Here is a 17,751-nt window from a genome sequence, read left to right on the forward strand (position 1 = left end):
ATTTAGGTTGGTTCCATATGTTGGCTATTGTGAACAGAGCTGCAATGAACGTGGGAGTGCAGGTATCCCTTTGACAGGATGATATCCATTTCATTGGGTATATACCTAGAGGTGGGATTGCTGGATTGAAAGGCAGTCCTGTCTGTAGTTGTTTGAGAAACCTCCATACTGTTTTCCATTTTCGTTGTACTAATTTACAGTCCCACCAACAGCAGGAGTGTTCTCTTCTCTCCACGTCCTTGCCAACATTTGTTATTCACCATCTTTTTGATTATAGCCAGTCTAACCAGGATGAGGTGATATCTCAATGTGGTTTCAATTTGCATTTGCCTGATGATTAGTGATGCTGAGCATTTTTTTAAATACCTGTTGGTCATTTGTATGTCTTTCTTTGAAAAATGTCTATTCAGCTCCTTTACCCATTTTTTAATTGGGTTATTTGTTTATTTACTGTGTAATCACTTGAGTTCTTTATTTATTATGGATATTAATCCCTTCTTGGATGTATAGTTTGCAAATATTTTTTTCCCACTCTGTAGGCTGTCATTTCGCTCTGTTGATTTGTTTCATTTTCTGTGCAGAAGCTTTTTAGCTTGACATAGTCCCATTTATTTTTTCTTTTGTTGTGTGTTCTTTTGGGCACTTATTCATAAAGTCTGTGCTCAGTCCTAGTTCTTGAAGTGTTTCCCCTATGTTTTCTCTTAGTGGTTTTACAGTTCCAGGTCTTATACTTAAGTCTTTAATCCATTTTTTGATTTTGGTATATAGTGAGAGATGCAGGTCTAATTTCTTTCTTCTGCATATGGATGTCCAATTTTCCCAGCACCACTTTTGAAGAGGCAGTCTTTTCCCCAATGTATGTTTTTGTTGCCTTTGTCAAATATCAATTGGCTGTAAGTCTGTGGGTTAATTTCTGGGTTCACTTTTTAAGTTAATGGAGCTAACCTTTGTTGAGTGCTTACTAAATGCTGCATGTGAAACTCAGCTATGCCAAGGTATTCTCATTTAAAGCTAACGACTATCCCCCAAAATAAGAATTATCTCCTATCAATGTCCAGATTAAAAATCTGACCCTCACTGGATAACTTAGCCAAAGTCACAGTTTGCTTGAAGTGAAGGAGGCAACTAATATTGCTAAACATTGCTTTTCCCAGTAAGCCTATTTAGAAACCAAAATGAAATCTAAGTTACATACGCAGAACTACAATTGATCCTCTAAGTGGAGAGGGATTTTAGCAATAGTGACACCTTGTGGCTATGTCTGCCGTGTTTTAGTAGCCAGAGAGGCTAAAAAGGCTCCTTTCCCAGGCAAGTCACCCACTGAGAGCAGTGGAAGCTTCAGCAATGTGAAGAGAATTCTGAGAATTTTGTGGGATCATCATTTTGTCATTTCAGAAATAACCTGAGATGAAAGAGTCAGAGCTGTCTTTTCTCTTCTTCCCTTTTTTCTTCTCCCCAGTTATTTTCTTTGATGCCTATGATAAACTAAGAAGCAAATAAGTTTGCATTTATGTCCTTCTCCACCGGTATCCAAAACAAAATAGCCCATTTGAAATGCATGTAAGATTCTTTGATGTTATAAAAAACACTAATGGACCTCAATTTCCATGGGACTTTCAGATTCCGGGAGGCCCTCTGTATATTCTTTTCATGTGTTTTCAGAGAGATTTCAGATGCTGCTTAATGAGATAAAAAAGACACATTTTTCCAAAGCAGCCAAAGTGCTTTTAGGTTCTTAGAAGATAACAGGGCTGTTGTCAAGTCATTTGAAGAGACAGCTGGATGGACTTCTTACAAAGGAACGAGGGAAAAGAGGAAAGCCCAAACTGGACAATGTCATGAAGAAAGTGGAAGTGAAAGAAAAAAAAAAAAAGACCTTTACTGGCCTTTAATATAAAATCAAGGCCATACACTGGATCCTCAGACTTCACAAGGAGCCAAAACTTTGTTAAAAGTTCTATTTGTGATTCAAGAATGAAGAGCTGAAGATGTACGTGAACTTGTTGCAGATTTTCCGGGGTTAAGAAGTTGGAAAGAGGAGAGGTTTAAATTGTGCAGAGGCACCGTGACTCAGAAGGCAAGATAAAGAAGGGGAAAATGAGTGTTTGTCATTTCCATTTATGTCGTGCTGCAACCACATCAACTCTCGGAGCTTCTGTTACTGCCAGCCACAGAAAAGAGAAACACCTATAGGGAGGCAGCAGAGTCACACAAAAGACCAACTCTAAAGCACTTCGCTGCATGGAAAAATTCAACTTAGCTTCGAGACTCGGTAACTGCTCCTGTGCCTTCTCCCCTTTGTCTACAGGGAGCAGGGGTGGTGATGGGAGCTCAGAGAGAGGGAAACAGGAAACAGCACACAAAGGAGAAGGAGGAAGGTTAGAAATAAGAGCAAGGCAAGGAAGCTAGCCGGCAAGGATTTGTGAGCAATGTCAGAGTCAAGAAACCAACTATTTGCACCAAGTCAGTCTTATTTTCAACTTTCCATAGAGAAAGCTGTCCTCAAAATTCCTGGATGGGGGCCGGCCTTGTGGCTCACTCGGGAGAGTGCAGCACTGGTAGCGCCGAGGCCGCGGGTTCGGATCCTACATAGGGATGGCCGGTTTGCTCACTGGCTGAGCGTGGTGCAGACAGCACCGTGCCGAGGGTTGAAATCCCCTTACCGGTAAAAAAAAAAAATTCCTGGATGAATTTTGGAGGAAGGCAAGGATGGGGTAACAAGCACAGGAAGTTGGGCAGGGGTTCTATGTATCTGAGCTGTTGCTCATATGCTTTCTTCCAACTAGAATGTCCTCTCAACTCTTATCTCTGATTCAACATCCTTCTTGTCTCCCTAGCTGCACCTCTAGTGTGAATCCATTTCAGATTCACATCAGTGGATACCCTTCAGAATAATGGCTTAGCAAACACCAGCAGAGCACCCACTGTTTACCAGACATGCACCAGGGACTGGGATACAGAGAGGGTGAAGTCAGGACCCAACCATTTAGGGAGTTCACTGGGAATGCCCTGACTCCCCCTCCCATAATACATCGCTGCATCTCTCCTGCTGTGCCTCAACTGTCATAGGGCAGAAAAGATGTTTTAATCTTTGCATCTCTCTCTGTACTATCCCAGGGCCACCAAACACAGCAGATGCCTCCTAAATGGTCATGTATTTTTGAGTTTTGAATATCTGACTGACTGTGAGGATAGGACCTATAGCAGCTGCTTTCATTCCCAAAATGCCACACTCCAGCCTCCTGAGATTGAGGCAATATTTTTCTGACTGGCTTCTGGCTGGGGAGGGCCAAGGTTCAACCAGCAAGAGATTTAGTAGGAGGGGGCCAGTGGGGAAAGTGTCCTCAGGAAAATAGGAGTGAGTGGATATAATCAAGCTGGTCAGGAGGCAAAACAGAAGGAAAGATGAACCAGACCATGCCACGGCGGGGGTCCTGCCTGCCTGTGAGCTTGATCTCAACAGTCCTTTATTCTCTCTCTCCCTGAGCCCACTGCTCATGCCTAACCCCTCTGGACAGCTCTTCTTGGTGGGGTTACACCAGCTGCTATTGCAAGTACTAAAAACTGTCTTCTGAAGAGTAATTTGTTCATATCGAATGTGTAGGGCTATAAACAAGGCAATACATGATAACTTAATCAACACATTCTCAGATAAGATGGCCCTATTTTGAACAAACAAAAAAGTCTTCATAATTCATCCTCAGGAAATGAAGTTCCATATAACAAACAACCGAGTTATCTGTCAGAAGCTGCCACCGCCCTGCTCCTTCATCAGCAGGAACGGGTGGGAGATGCCCTGCGTGGATGAAGAGCAGCAGCCAGACCAGCCAGCCGCTAGATCCCTGACGTCTGCCCACAGCACAGTACCTACCCGTTCATGCTTCTCTGACCCCAATTTCAAATCCAGTCTTCTTGCTTCTCTTTTCTCTCATCAGAAAAAACACAAACCAATAAAGGTATTTTATTTTATTATTATTTTTTTAAAGGCATTTCAGAGATTGGGAGTGGAGAGACAGGGAACAGCAAAAGACTCTGAACTCTGGCCACTTTCTGCTGTGCCTCCAAGGGCTGCAAAGGCCATCCTCATGTAGGCCTTTCAGGGTAGGCCATCTCCCTAAGGAGAGCAAACTTACTAAGGGGGTCCGGAAACGTGTGCTTGGTTATCTCCAGCTACTCGAAGAACTTTGAGTCGACTCTGCCTGACATTGACTTCTCCAGCTGTGTCCTCCATGATTAACTGAGTACAGATATAGTTATTCCCTTCCCCCTCCCAAGACCCTCAGAAGCATTGCCTGTAGTTGACAGAATATTTTGTACTATTTCAATTTAATGATATTTTCAAGCTATAGCTATATAGTTTTTCCTTTTTTTTTTTTTCAGAAGTCCTGTAAGGCTATTCCTATGTCTCTTATTCATTTTTTTGTTTATAAATTCTTTCTATAAATTCTAAATATTCACACTAGGAAAATGTGAAACCTAAGTAATAATATAAAGGGGGAGATAAAACTCTCAAAATCTCACCACTAGTTACTAAGCTACTAATGTTTCTGTAAGCACACTTTGTGGCATCCATTTTTTCTCTCTCTTTCTCTTTCAGAATATACCAGAATGAACATACCTACTTTATCCAATCTCTGTCTCCTAAGGATTTTCTAAAATGCACCATATCAAGACAGAGGAATTCAGTATTGAGCACCAGGGAGTTTTAGGGCCACTTCACTCCTGAGGTCTCCACCACGAATCGGGTTGATGGAGAAGCCTCTCCTCAGCACCAGTACCATTTAGGAATTTCTTTCCCTACTTAGCCTACCTTCCCACTGGCCTCTTAATGCCATGAACAAGTTGTCAGGAAACAACAGTACTGCGACTGAACAAAGTGACAGGAGCATAAAGTAGTAGAACATCTCAAAGTTTATCAAAAATCTTGCCTCATGTATGGAAAGTGCAATCCATTTTCCTTCCCAGCAAATACGTGACAAAGGGATTTCTTTCTCAAATATCCATTTTCAGATAAGGCGGAGTGAGACAGAGATCTATAAGCATTTGATTTGGAATGGCTTCTTTGAAGGTTACTTTGGTGGAATTGCCTACTTTCAAGCTATGACAGTCCTTTATCACAGCACAATGAATGTAAATGACAGGTAGTCATTGGCAGAGAGAAATCTGCAGTCATCGGAAAAGGAAGAAACGGGCAGAGATACACTGAAAGAGCAGGCTGGGTAATAGTGGAGATTCTTCTTCTCCAGTTATCTCTAAAAGGGAGTTCGATATATTCGGGATCTGAATTTGTTCAGCCCTTTTTATCAGAGTTTTTATATTATCAAGGAAGGAGAGTAATAGAATGAGTCCTCGACTGACAGCATTCCTATCCTTTGGTTTATTCGTGTGTGTGTTTTACTAATAGCAGCATAGAATAAAGAGTCTAGGGAGGGGATATAGGAATGAAGTTAAATTTAATAATTTAAGTAATAGGTTTGCCTAGGGTTGAATCAGGTTTCCCCGTATACTTTTTGAGTGCCCTTACCAAGTTGACTGGTCTGCTCTCATTTACATAATGGTAATAAAATTAGTTCTTATCTGATAGGGGTATAATAAAGATAAAATGAGGTAATGAAAGTAAATACCTTGTGCTTAATTAAAGCATAATAAATGTTAGTTCTGTTCTAGAAGCTCTGCCAAGAACTAAAGGCAGAAACTTAGCTAATCCAACCTCGCTCCCACACTCTTCAGCTCAAGGTATTGCTTTTTAGGCCAATGATACTTAAATATGTGGCAAGTACAAACTGTGGTCCACAAACTTGAGTGTGCAGGAACTGTTTTTCTTACATCATCCTTGACAGCAGTGAGGAATTTTGTATCAGTTATTACAGTCTCTTCTTGGTTGTGCTAAAATCTCAAAGATTTACATGGTACCCGGGAATGGGAAAGGGCTGCTGGTGTCCAGTACATCCTGGCTGCTACTGACTGCTCGTAGTTTTGCCTGTTGTGGTCCCTTGAAGTTCCTGACTCACTTTGTCCCTACCACATAGGTTAGAGAATCTTAGCTAATGCTGGAAACCAGGGTGCCGAGGTCCCCTTCCTGAGATGTCCACTGGCTCAGGGTGATGAGCCTTGTCTCTAACCCTCGTGCCCTGTCAAACGTTCCCTCTCCCCTCATCCTCCAGAGCCCTAGCAAAAATCCAGATGATTAAAGCTTTTCAAAAGATTAAACTGCTTGGGCTTCTTCTGCCTTTTATCCTACTCAAATTCTGGCTGCAAGGACTGCCAGAAGCAGCAAAACTTAGTAACATGCTTCAAAAAAGGGGAAGCAGGGAAATCATACACGGGGCAAGGACAAAGCAATATTTCAATTAATTATCCTGCCACATAGACAGGAGACCATCAGTTTTCTTTAGCTCCGGGGTAGTCAAATGGGAAATTTCTTCCTGCTGCAGCCAGCCTTGAAAAAATATCTTCTACAAAATGAAGCATTAGAATTTCTTGTGAATGTAATTATTTAGCCACCTTTATGCCTCATGGGCCTGCTCTCCTATCCATGGACTCCCCGTACACAGGAGCCTTTCTCTGCTCACTCTCCCCTCAGCCAGGAGCACATTTGCCTCCATCTTCTTTCTATAAGGGCTGTGTCTCAGCTCTCAAGGCCTGAAGCAAATGCCGCCTCCTCCATGAAGTCCTTCGTGATTTCCACACCCTCCTCTTCAGTTCTTATACACCACATCCTTCTCCTGCAGCACTGTACTTATACCACTGTTGAGCACTCATTCCCTCTGCACCTTGGACTAGTAGTTTTTCTGTTTTTGCTTCCACAAGATCATAGCATCTTGGAAAAAAAGATAGTGACAAATTTTTCCTGAAAAGAAATTGAGTCAATTTCAATTAGACAGAGTAAAGATGTGAGAGAAAATAGGTTGCAATGTAAGTCTAGTAATTTCTTTTACATTTCAAAGACGAGAAAACAAAGGGTTTTTGTTTCGTTTATGTTTTTGTTTTATTTGGTATAGGATAATTATTTTTTAATCCTGGTGGCATATTAAAATAACCCACATAATTTTCTGAAAGTAGCAGTGCCCGGGCTCTACCCTGTGAATTCTGATGTAACTGGTCTGGAGTCAAGATATTGGTGTGTTTTAAATGTTTCTGAGGTGATCCTGACATACAGCCAAGGTTGAGAAGACATTAGTATAGAAATGAATCTCTTTTTCCTGCACTTGATTACTGTTTCTTTATTATGTTTCTCATTTTCATATATCCTCAGTTTCCTAATTTATTTATCATTCTTTTGTATTGCGTGCATTTTTATGAGCCACTGCAAAATTATTTGGGAAAAATCAAGCCACTAAAACAATGAACCAGCAATTAATCCTGGCTTCCCTTTATACTGTTTCCATCAAGATTAAAGAAGATGTTATAAAATTATAAGAACAATTTTTATTTTGTTCTTTATAAATAAATATAAAAATTGTTTTTAAAGAATATTCCTTGTATCCCTTCCCCCCGGCCCATACCTCAATGCTTTATTTTAGCTAAAAGAAACAACAAAAAGAGATTTTAAAATAGCAGGTTTTATCAAAACTTCAAAAAGTTTGGGCAGGTTATAAAACTTGCCTAGTTTTCCCAGCTCTCTGTTAGTCTAAGATTCTGAGGCCAGAGCTTATCAATTTATTGACTGAGCTCTTTACGAAAAAGGGAAAATCTACTCAGGATTGGATTATTGAAATAGCAAAGCCACAATTCTTTTAGGACATGAAATTGTGAAATTGAAACATATAAAATTGAATCATATGATTTAACCTATATATTTGGTCAGAACTCCCTTCAATGTAGCTAAGTAAATATTAAAATAATCTACTATAATTTTATCTTAATTAAATATGAGCAGTCATATTAAGCAATTGAGGAACTATAAAATCTTTCTAGTATAATTAGAAAAATTACATAAAATCTTCCATAATTGATCAGATTTAATTCCATAGTACCAAAACTTACTACAATAATTAAATCAGGTCATAGATGAGGAGACTTCCTTTTAAGCATCTTGAAACAATAATGAATATAAAAGATTACAGTCTTGACATAGCAAAAGCAACAAATGCATTTATTAAAACTTCGAAGGGCACAAATACTCCAATTGTTGCACTTTATATATTTAAATTCGGTCTCTTTTCTACTTAGGTTTTGCAGAATTTCTAATACCTGAATTTTTGGCTTCCTTCCTGGCTGCTCTTGGGCATTACCCTGAAAAACTACCAGATAATAAATCTTTTGAAAAGTTAGTAAGCTATGTTTTTCAGAACAAAACAAAACAAACAGAAAAAAAAAAAAATGGGACTGTTTTCCCACCAGACAGCTCTTAGGGATGTGAGAGCCAACTTGGTTATATTTCAGGCATGCTGGCAAATTATGAGGTTGCTAGAACTGTCACACTGTCTTTGTGTTATTGTCCCTCCATTTATAAAATAGAAATGAGGGCATCTTCTACTTTTCTCTAGCTGATATGGAAGTTATAAGATATTAAACTCTATTCTTTCTGGTGAAGAAAGAAGGTAAGAGTTGTCTGTAGCCATTAATCTATACAGTAGAAACCTCACTAATACTTCAATTTACATACATTAGAAATTAATAGAGATTTTTAGAGCTTGTTAAAAGCTTCCTGAACTATGTGACAATTTTTTTCTTATTTATGTAAGACATTACTTTTTAAATTACAGTAACAAATTCAAGGATAAATTCATTTTCTCTCATGTGTTCCGTCACATAACTGCTGGGATACAGCAAATTTCTATTTCCCTCAATTGCTTTTTTTCTTAATTGGCCTCTCTGGATAATTCCACAGGATAAAAAGAAAATAGTCTCTGGGATTAGTAATACTAAGCAGGTGTGAAACATACCATTGAAAAGATAGTTAAACCTCAAAGGTGGATGATCCAACTATAAATTAAATGAGAGAAACACAGCCTCATCAGTGTCCATATGTTGGCCAACTGGGAATGCTCTTATCCGAACAATCTTTATAAATGTAACAAGCCTGTTTCAATGCTACCCACAGCATGAGGCTGATTTCTATTTTGCATTGTAATAGATTATACAGCTTCAATTTTCAATGGCCATGCCCTAACATATTGGGTCTCTCAGGAGATACAGCGGTGGCATTGCCAAGGAGAAGCAGAGGGCTAGGCAATATCATGCAATACTTAAAATGTTTTTCTTGACTACCAGCAAACTGTGATTACCAAATAGGATGCTTCACCACTTCCAGCTATCAGAAACAACAGCATATTCTATTACAAAGCCTGTTACAGAATGACCATCTATATGTCTAGTTTCTGAAAGCTATTGGTGTTCACATATTGATTATAAGATAAAATATCTATCCTGTTATATATGAAAAATATGGCTGCACAGCTTTGCTTTGTACAATGAGAAATAGGGTAAGGAAGAATGGAGCATCAGGGAAACAAATGCAGCACTGCACCATAGGAGATTATGATAATACCTGCTAACGTTATGTCACCTCTGCTAGATTGGTCTCCAAGTAGTCACTGTACTAAGCTAGAAACTAGGATGATCAACAATTCTGGTTTGTCTAAGACTGAGTAGTTTCCTGGTAAGTCAGAACTTTCTGCACTAAGATTAAGAAAGTCCCAGACAAACCAAAACCAGTTGGTTAAGCTACCAAAAACTTTTTTCACTTACCATCAGTGCACACTTTGATCTGAAATAGCATAAAACTACATATCAACTACCTGAAACAACTGACAATTCTGCTGGAATACTCTTGTGGGAAAGTTGAAAAAAAAGATGAAGTATTGTCAGAATTTTCAAGATTACCTAACCATTATATCTTGGCAAAGAATTTCTTGACTGTTTTCTAAATGTCTGTATTCATGTTTGGGCACCATGATCTCTGAGATTACTTGGCAATATGATCTCATTTCACATGGAGGGGAATTGAGTTGGGTTTGACTAATCTCAACCTAGATGAAATTGTTGATGTTGCAATTTTAAAGGAATTTTAAACTAGATGCCACAGACTCGAAAACAGTACTGCAGCAGACTATGATATTCCAATAGGATTTTCACTTTGGAGGCCAAAAGGCAAGGTCACCCGTTATGAGTATTGAATACCTTGAAGGGAGTGGGAATTCCCATGGTCAATCACCCGGGAAAGTGGCAGCTCCAGGACAGAAAATAAAATTAGAGGGAAAAAGTCAAATCTGAAGCAGAACTCTCCTGGAGAGAAGATAGTGCCACCAATGAATGAGAAACGGCCAGGATTTAGGCAGGAAGGAATGTTACAAGGTATCCTGAAGGAGGATATGTTCTGAGTGGTACCACATGTAGACCTAGCCCAGGATGTCTATCTTCTGTAACCCCAACTTTAGTAAAATCTTGTAAAATATCTGCACGTTGGTCTCAGCTGTACTATGAAAAGAGAGTACTATGAAAGAATGCTGGGGCTTGTTCTCACAATTGGGATGAAAGGTTACAGCAGTGCTTCTTGACTTTTAAAAATTTTTTTCATTATCAACCCTCTAGGAGCCTTGTTAGACACTTTTTCTCCTGTTTGCCTCGCCCCATGAAATTTTAATATCACAGATAAACCGTATACCTGTTAATGTAGTATGTGCATTTCTGTGCTTTATACGTAAAAAGAGTAAGACATTTTCACCCTCCCCAGCCAAGAACCAATTTTCACCCCCATGGATGTGATAACACTCCCACTGAGAATGTATAGCTTAGAGAGAAGGAATAACAGCTTGAGAGACATTGCATTCTCGGAATATCAGGAGGTGACCTGCCATGGAGCAAGTAGCACTTGCCTCACTGAGCAGAATAGAGAACAGAAGACAGATGAGACAGATGAGGCTATCTTGCCTCGATTTGTAAGGTACACAAACATTTCCAGGCGGAACTTGGTGAGACACTGAATTCCCTGTAGTTGCATATGATGACAGTTCTAAGCCATCATAATGTGGTTATTAAGGAAAATGTAATCTCATTTTGTAGTTACAGGCTAGTAAGGCAGGAAGCATTTGCTTTACAAAAGTAAATAGAACATATTTTTGACAAAAATTGTTTTTAAAAAGATGAGGCTTAAAGCTCTCGGTGAGATTGGAACATCATATACACTCAACGGTACCAATAATAAGGTATGTACGATGAAATGCAGACAGAACATAATGATTAGGTGATTAGTGCCTGAGAAAACAAAGATAAAAGTTGAAATTACTGACCAACAGCAATGCTGAATAGTGCTTTAATGGCTAGGGCTGGACCGGTAATGGATAATCAGAGACAGTAGTATAAGAATCAAAATGCCACAACTAAGATTTGTGTATTACAAACTCTATCTGCCTTCAGTCTTTTGCATTGGAGACCATTACCTGCTCTGTGGGAAATAGCATGTTGCATAATGGAAATGGATTTTGATCAGGAGATCTGAATTGTGTTTCCGGCTGTGCTACCCTGGGCTCCTGGTTCTTCACTTGCTGGCTATAAACTCTCCAATATTTAAAGTGAGGGGGCTAAAGTAGGTGGTCTTCCGCCTCTTACATTATTTGAAAATATAAAATTACATACTTTGCTTTCCTTACTCAAGCAGCTAATATTTGATGAGCACTCCAACAGTCAGCCATTAAGTGCTTATTAAGTATCTCCTACTTTTCACATTGGACTAAGTACTGAGACAGGGCTGGATTAACATAATTCATTCAGTGTGATCTCCTTTACCTACTCACAAATATCTGTAATTTATTGTGTGCAAACTTAGAGGTAAGCCTTTAAAAACAAGTAACCCAGGGAGCAGTAACGCAGTGACTTAAATTTATGCCAAGATGTAAATATCAGATCCTTTCCTGAGAGTAGTGTTCGGCAAAGAGAAAGTGTAGAAAGACCAGGAGGCTCAAAACACCTGGCCTGGAAACAGGACATATGAATAAGAAAGCAATTACCTGGGAAGGCAAGGCTGCTGCTGCTGATGGTATCCCTGTCTTAATGCATTTGGATATATCCTGAGCACCCCAAAATGCTAATGTGACTTAATGCTTTGGGCTTGAGTTTTATTAAATTTAAAAATACTTACCTAAGAATAGGCTTGAACTCTTAGCCACTATTTTAACTTGGAAAAAATAAAAAATTGACAGGAGTTGGCTTCAATTGTTTGAAACATGGAGCAGAGTCTATGATTGACATGACTTTTAGGAAAATGGTATATACCCAAACCGATAAAGTTTTTGATATAATATTCTTTCACGTGTCTTATCACTTCCAGCTTTTTTGTTCTCATATGACTCTAGTCAAAGTTGTGTAGTTAGAACAGAGGAAAGGAGTTTGCATCTGAAACCGAAAGTACCAAATAATTAGAATAATTATTTTTGACTTAGAGTATTTTTATTGGTAAATACACCACTGGCCAGACCTGAATTAAAAACACAAACAAAAGCCTGGTTTATTTTGTTACAATAAAAGCAAAAAAGCATTACTACCCAGCTCTTGCAAAACTCCAGCAAATGTCACTATGAGGAAAATACTTTTCTCTATGGAATGAAGCTCATCTTTTATAACATCCTCTCACCATGCACTGTGACCTGCAGCCACACAGAACTGCTTGCTGGTCCTTCCAGCCATGCCCTGGGCTCTCATGGCACAGGATACATCTCTTAGCACTGCTTACTACCATTAGTCACTTAACTATGTGTTTCCTGATGGACTGGGAGCTCCCCAAGGGCAGGGACCATAATTATTCATCTTCGTCTTCCCAGCACCTGGTAGAACATCTGCATAATATATGTGCTCGATTAGTGTTAATTGAATGAGAGTAAACTACTTTTATTTTCAGTGGCCTTCTAATTATGTAAAGCACTATAGCTATAATGAATACCAGAATCCTAAAAGTAACATAACAGTGTATCTCTGTGTTTTATAAATTTTTTTAAAAAAGAATTTTAATGAACTACATATTTGTTAATTAAATAAATATAAAATTTCCTTAAATTACTACAAATTTTTCATACCTTCTTTTATGGGAATATGTAGGAAAATGGGGCCTCCTGTTACTTTTTATTTGTCCTGTCAGGTTTTAATTAGCATTGTTAGCATAGAACAGAACATGCAAACATAGGAAACATCTAGATGACTGTGGTTTTCATTTTTTATTGCCATATTTGGAGGCATTTATAGATACAGATTTTGGCATCTAAATATTTATTTACAAAATGTCAACAGACAGAAAAAAGTGTAAATAGAAATGCTAATAATTTTAATGAGTGCTAGCTCTGAAATCTAGGATTAAATGGGTCTCAAATACTATAAATAAATACTTATTCTTCTGGACCAATGCTTATCTGGAACCAATATCAAGCACAGAGCTCTGACAAACGTTCTTAGGACATTTTCCTGAGCAATGGAAAAAGTATGAATATAATGAAGGACAAATACTAGCACTATGATTTCTTTCATCTCCCTTCACCTGTACAATTCTGTATAATTTGTTATCTGCTGTAATATCAATGGATAAATTACACATGCTAATATGTACTAATGAACTATGATATATTTTTGAACTGTTGATAATGCTAGCTAAATTGTTAGATAAGGAAACAACAAGCTTGGAGTGTCAGGTCATCTCACAGATCTCAGAAAGTTCATATTGAAAGAAGAATCCATTCAATTATTTTGGAATCTGTTGATAATAAAGACTCAATCCATTTCTGAATATTAAAGGATTTTTAATGAAGTTGTAATCCCCTTTGTTTCAAATGTGTTTATAATTTACAACTCTACTTTCATGAACACTTGAAATGGTTTACTTGTGAGAATGTTAAAGATAAAGTCAGTGAGAAGAGATATACAATGACGTAGTGCAGTGGTTCTCAACTGGTGGCAATTTTGCCCTCCAGGGAACATTTGGCAATGTCTGAAGACACTTCTGATTTTCATAACTGTGACTGAGGGAGCTGGGTGGGTGGGTTGCTACAGTTATGTAGCAGATAGAGGCCAGGGAGACTGCAAAATGTCCCATAGTGCACAGGACACCTACTCCCCCTCTTCTAACAAAGAATACTATGGCCCAAAACATCAATAATGCCAAAATTGAGGAACCATAATACAGAGAAAGGAACAATAATTCAACCAGAAACAGGTATAGTTAATAGAACTAAACATTAAAATTATCTTTCAGCCTATTGGCACTCAAGTAACAATTAATAGAATATTACTAATAATAATTTTGCAAATAATATTGTTTTGCATATAGTTTTTTTGTTTTGTTGTTTAGTGTTTTTGGATACTCCACAAAGTCAAAAATTCAAGATTCGTTTGTCAATGGTAAAGATATAGGGAGCCAAATTAAGGTATTTTTAGAGTAGAACGTAGTAAAAATAGTTATGGTTCTCAAGCTTTAGTGTACACAGGATTCACCCAGGGAGTTTGTTTAAGATATAGTTCTAAAACTTCTTGTTAAGAGATTATTATTTAATGGGCATTAGCTCAGTGGACCACATTTTGAGAAATATCAATTTAGTGTAATAAATGATTAATGTAAACCTTGGACCAGCACTTCCCAAACCTGGGCCATCAAGCATATACCCAACACTAAATAGCCACACTCATAAGTCTCCACTATTTTAACATAATATATTGTTCTTTTTGGAATGTATAACATTGAGCTACAGGTGGTTTCTTCCAGAGACTAGGAGTAGAGGTTTCAAAGCCAGACTAGTCAAACTACCTTTCTGTGTTTCCCAACTCCAACATTTAATATCTATTTGAGTCTCAACATTACCTCACCTCTTTAAGTGTCAGCTTTTCACCTGTAAAATGGAATGACTAACAGAGCCTACTTTATACCTTCATAAGGAATAAATGAAATAATCTAAAAAATGTATTTATTATAATGTTTCCAATATAGTAATTACTCTATTAATGCAAGTTATGACAATGAAAGTAATAATTATCCTGTGTCATCCCAGATCAGATGTATACGTGATGTGATGTTCCTTCCTTTCTGACCAAGCATTGTGCTGTTTTCAGAGTGTTGATGGAAAATCATTTGGAATCTAGAATTTTATGCAGATAAAAGATCATTCAAGTGAGAACATGATGGAAGACTTATTAGATATATAAAGACACCCAAAGTTAAAACTGAAAGTATTTTTTCTGAAAGGTATACTAGAGAATATACTCCAGTTAGAAAAAGATGAATCCAGGAGAAGATAAAAGAGTTAATGACATGCAAAAACTAGTAAAACTTGTTTTTCATTCCAAATATGTTTTTAATCAATGTATTTAACATTATATTTAACAAGTGGATTCTCAGTCCACTTCAATGTAATTTGATTCTTTCATGCATTAGGAGGAAAGATATGAGCTAATATATTCATAAAGAACAATTGAATATCGATGGTTTTCTTTTTATAATATAAAAAGGAAACTTAACCAGTACCCTTGACAATTCTTGAGATGACAAACTTTAGTATTTGTGATTATCTTTTTACGTCCTATGTGTAATCCTAAATAACTGAAACTTATATTATCCATGCTATGTAAAAATATCAGTAATCATTTGGGAAAAATAATCCAAAGAATACAGCAGCATGAGATGTAGGAGGAAGAGAGGAGGGAAAACGGAAGGAAATAAAAGGATATCAGTCTCCTGTTGAGAAAGACAATATAGGCACTGGTTCAACATTGACATTGAATATAAAGTAAAAATTAAATTATGTATTTATAAAAGTTAAGAATAACTATTAGAAGAATAGTAATAGTCTATGATAAAATTACGCAAAAAAGGAATTTTAAAAAGTAAAGACTATATGTACAATATTATACCAATAAAGTGAAATAAAATGCACAATTTACTAAGAAAACTTAAATGATAAAAACCGGCATAAATAGAACATCTGAATAGACCATCATCCATGAATACATGAAAAAACAAGTAAAAGGATATGGCCCGCCATCAAAAGTGACTAAGTCCTAACCCCTTTACAGATGATGTCAACCAAACCTTTAAGGAACATGGAATTCCCAACTTACACAAACTGTTCCAGAGTATAGGAAAAGATAGAGAGCTACTAATTTTATTTTATGATTCACATGAAACACTGAAGCCAAATAGAGCCAATAATAGCAAGTTACAGCAAACTGTAAGATAATCTCATTTATGTACGAACATTGTCTGGAGCTTGTCTAGAGGCTTGCATAACCACTTATAAAGCATACTTTTTAAAAAATGTCATTTCTGATAGGCACAAAATCAACCAAATAACTAGTAATATAACCGGTTAACTTTTTTTAAATCCATGGAAAAACACAAAATATTACTGAAGGGTCTAAAAAAACAGTTTTTCATGTATGGAAAGCTATACCATATTTATGAATGAATAAAGTTAATATTTTGACTGTCAATTCTCACCATATTAATTTATCAATTCAAATAATCTCAAACAAAATTCCAATACAATTTTTCATGGCAGTTGAAAACATAAATCTAAAATTCCTGTACAAGAGTAAATACATAATGAGAGGATAATATTTAAAAATAAAAGAAGATGGATTTTCCGTTTGAAATTAAAATGCATTATAAAGTATAATAATTATAACTGTGTGAAATTGGCTAGGATTAATCAAACACATCAATAGAATTAAATAGATAATTCAGAAACAGACTCATGCATATTTGGGGAATAAGACCATGATAAATGCAGTATTTTATATCAATGGAGAAATGATGGATTATTCAATAAGTGCTTTCCAGAAAATTGTCTTAACCATTTTGAAAAAAAATAGCTATATTCTTTAATATGGCAATTTTAAGATTAAATTCTGGGTAGATTAAATACTTGAATGTTAAAGACAATACAATGAAAATAACAGAAGAAAGTATAAATGATTATGATTATGTCCTTGAAACAGGGACGATCTTGGGATGGGATACCAAAAATTGATAAATTTGACTGCATCAAATGTTAGGATTTCTGATTGATACAATACACCATTAGTAAAATAAATAGATAAGGACATTCTAGGAGAAAATATTTGCAATGTAATGACAAAGAGTTTTCTTCAACCATATACAAAGAATTTCTACAAATCAGTAAGGAAAGAACAGGTAGTACAATAAAAAATTATCAAAAGAAAGAAATGGTCAGTTCACAGAAGAGAAAATACAAATGGCCAATGCAAGTATAAAAATTTATTCAACCTCATTAATATTGAGAGAAATAAAAATTCAAACAACATTTTCATCTATCAGATTGTCAAATATTGAAACATCTAAGGATATCAAGTATTTATTTATGAGGGTGTGAGAAATGTGTATTCTCATACAGTTTAAAATTTAAAACACATATAACACATTTCCCAGGAATAATTGGTCCCCTCTCCTAAAAAGGTACAGTGCCTGGAGATAGTTTTTAAATAGCCTAAGTGTTTCTTAGAATTATCAATATTATATCAGTAATAAGTAGTTAAAAAGGAGGACTTGGACTAACATGCTTGGAGGGAAAATGGTCAGGGCCCCTCAGATATTCAGAATCTTGCCAAAAATTTGATGTAAATAAGCACCTGCGCCCAGGTGTTCCTCATTTATTGTCTAATGTAATTGTACATGTGCACCCAGGTGTCCTGAGTTACGGACTTAAGTATATAAGTATAAAGGACAGCAACTCTGATCCACATGACCCCCCTGCTCCTGGGATGCCGCTGGGGGGGGGGGGGGGGCGCGGTGCTGCTGCTGCTGCTGCTGCTGCT

This window comes from Galeopterus variegatus, unplaced genomic scaffold, assembly GCF_000696425.1.
Source record: "Galeopterus variegatus unplaced genomic scaffold, G_variegatus-3.0.2 Scaffold43, whole genome shotgun sequence".
In the NCBI taxonomy this organism is placed as follows: Eukaryota; Metazoa; Chordata; class Mammalia; order Dermoptera; family Cynocephalidae; genus Galeopterus; species Galeopterus variegatus.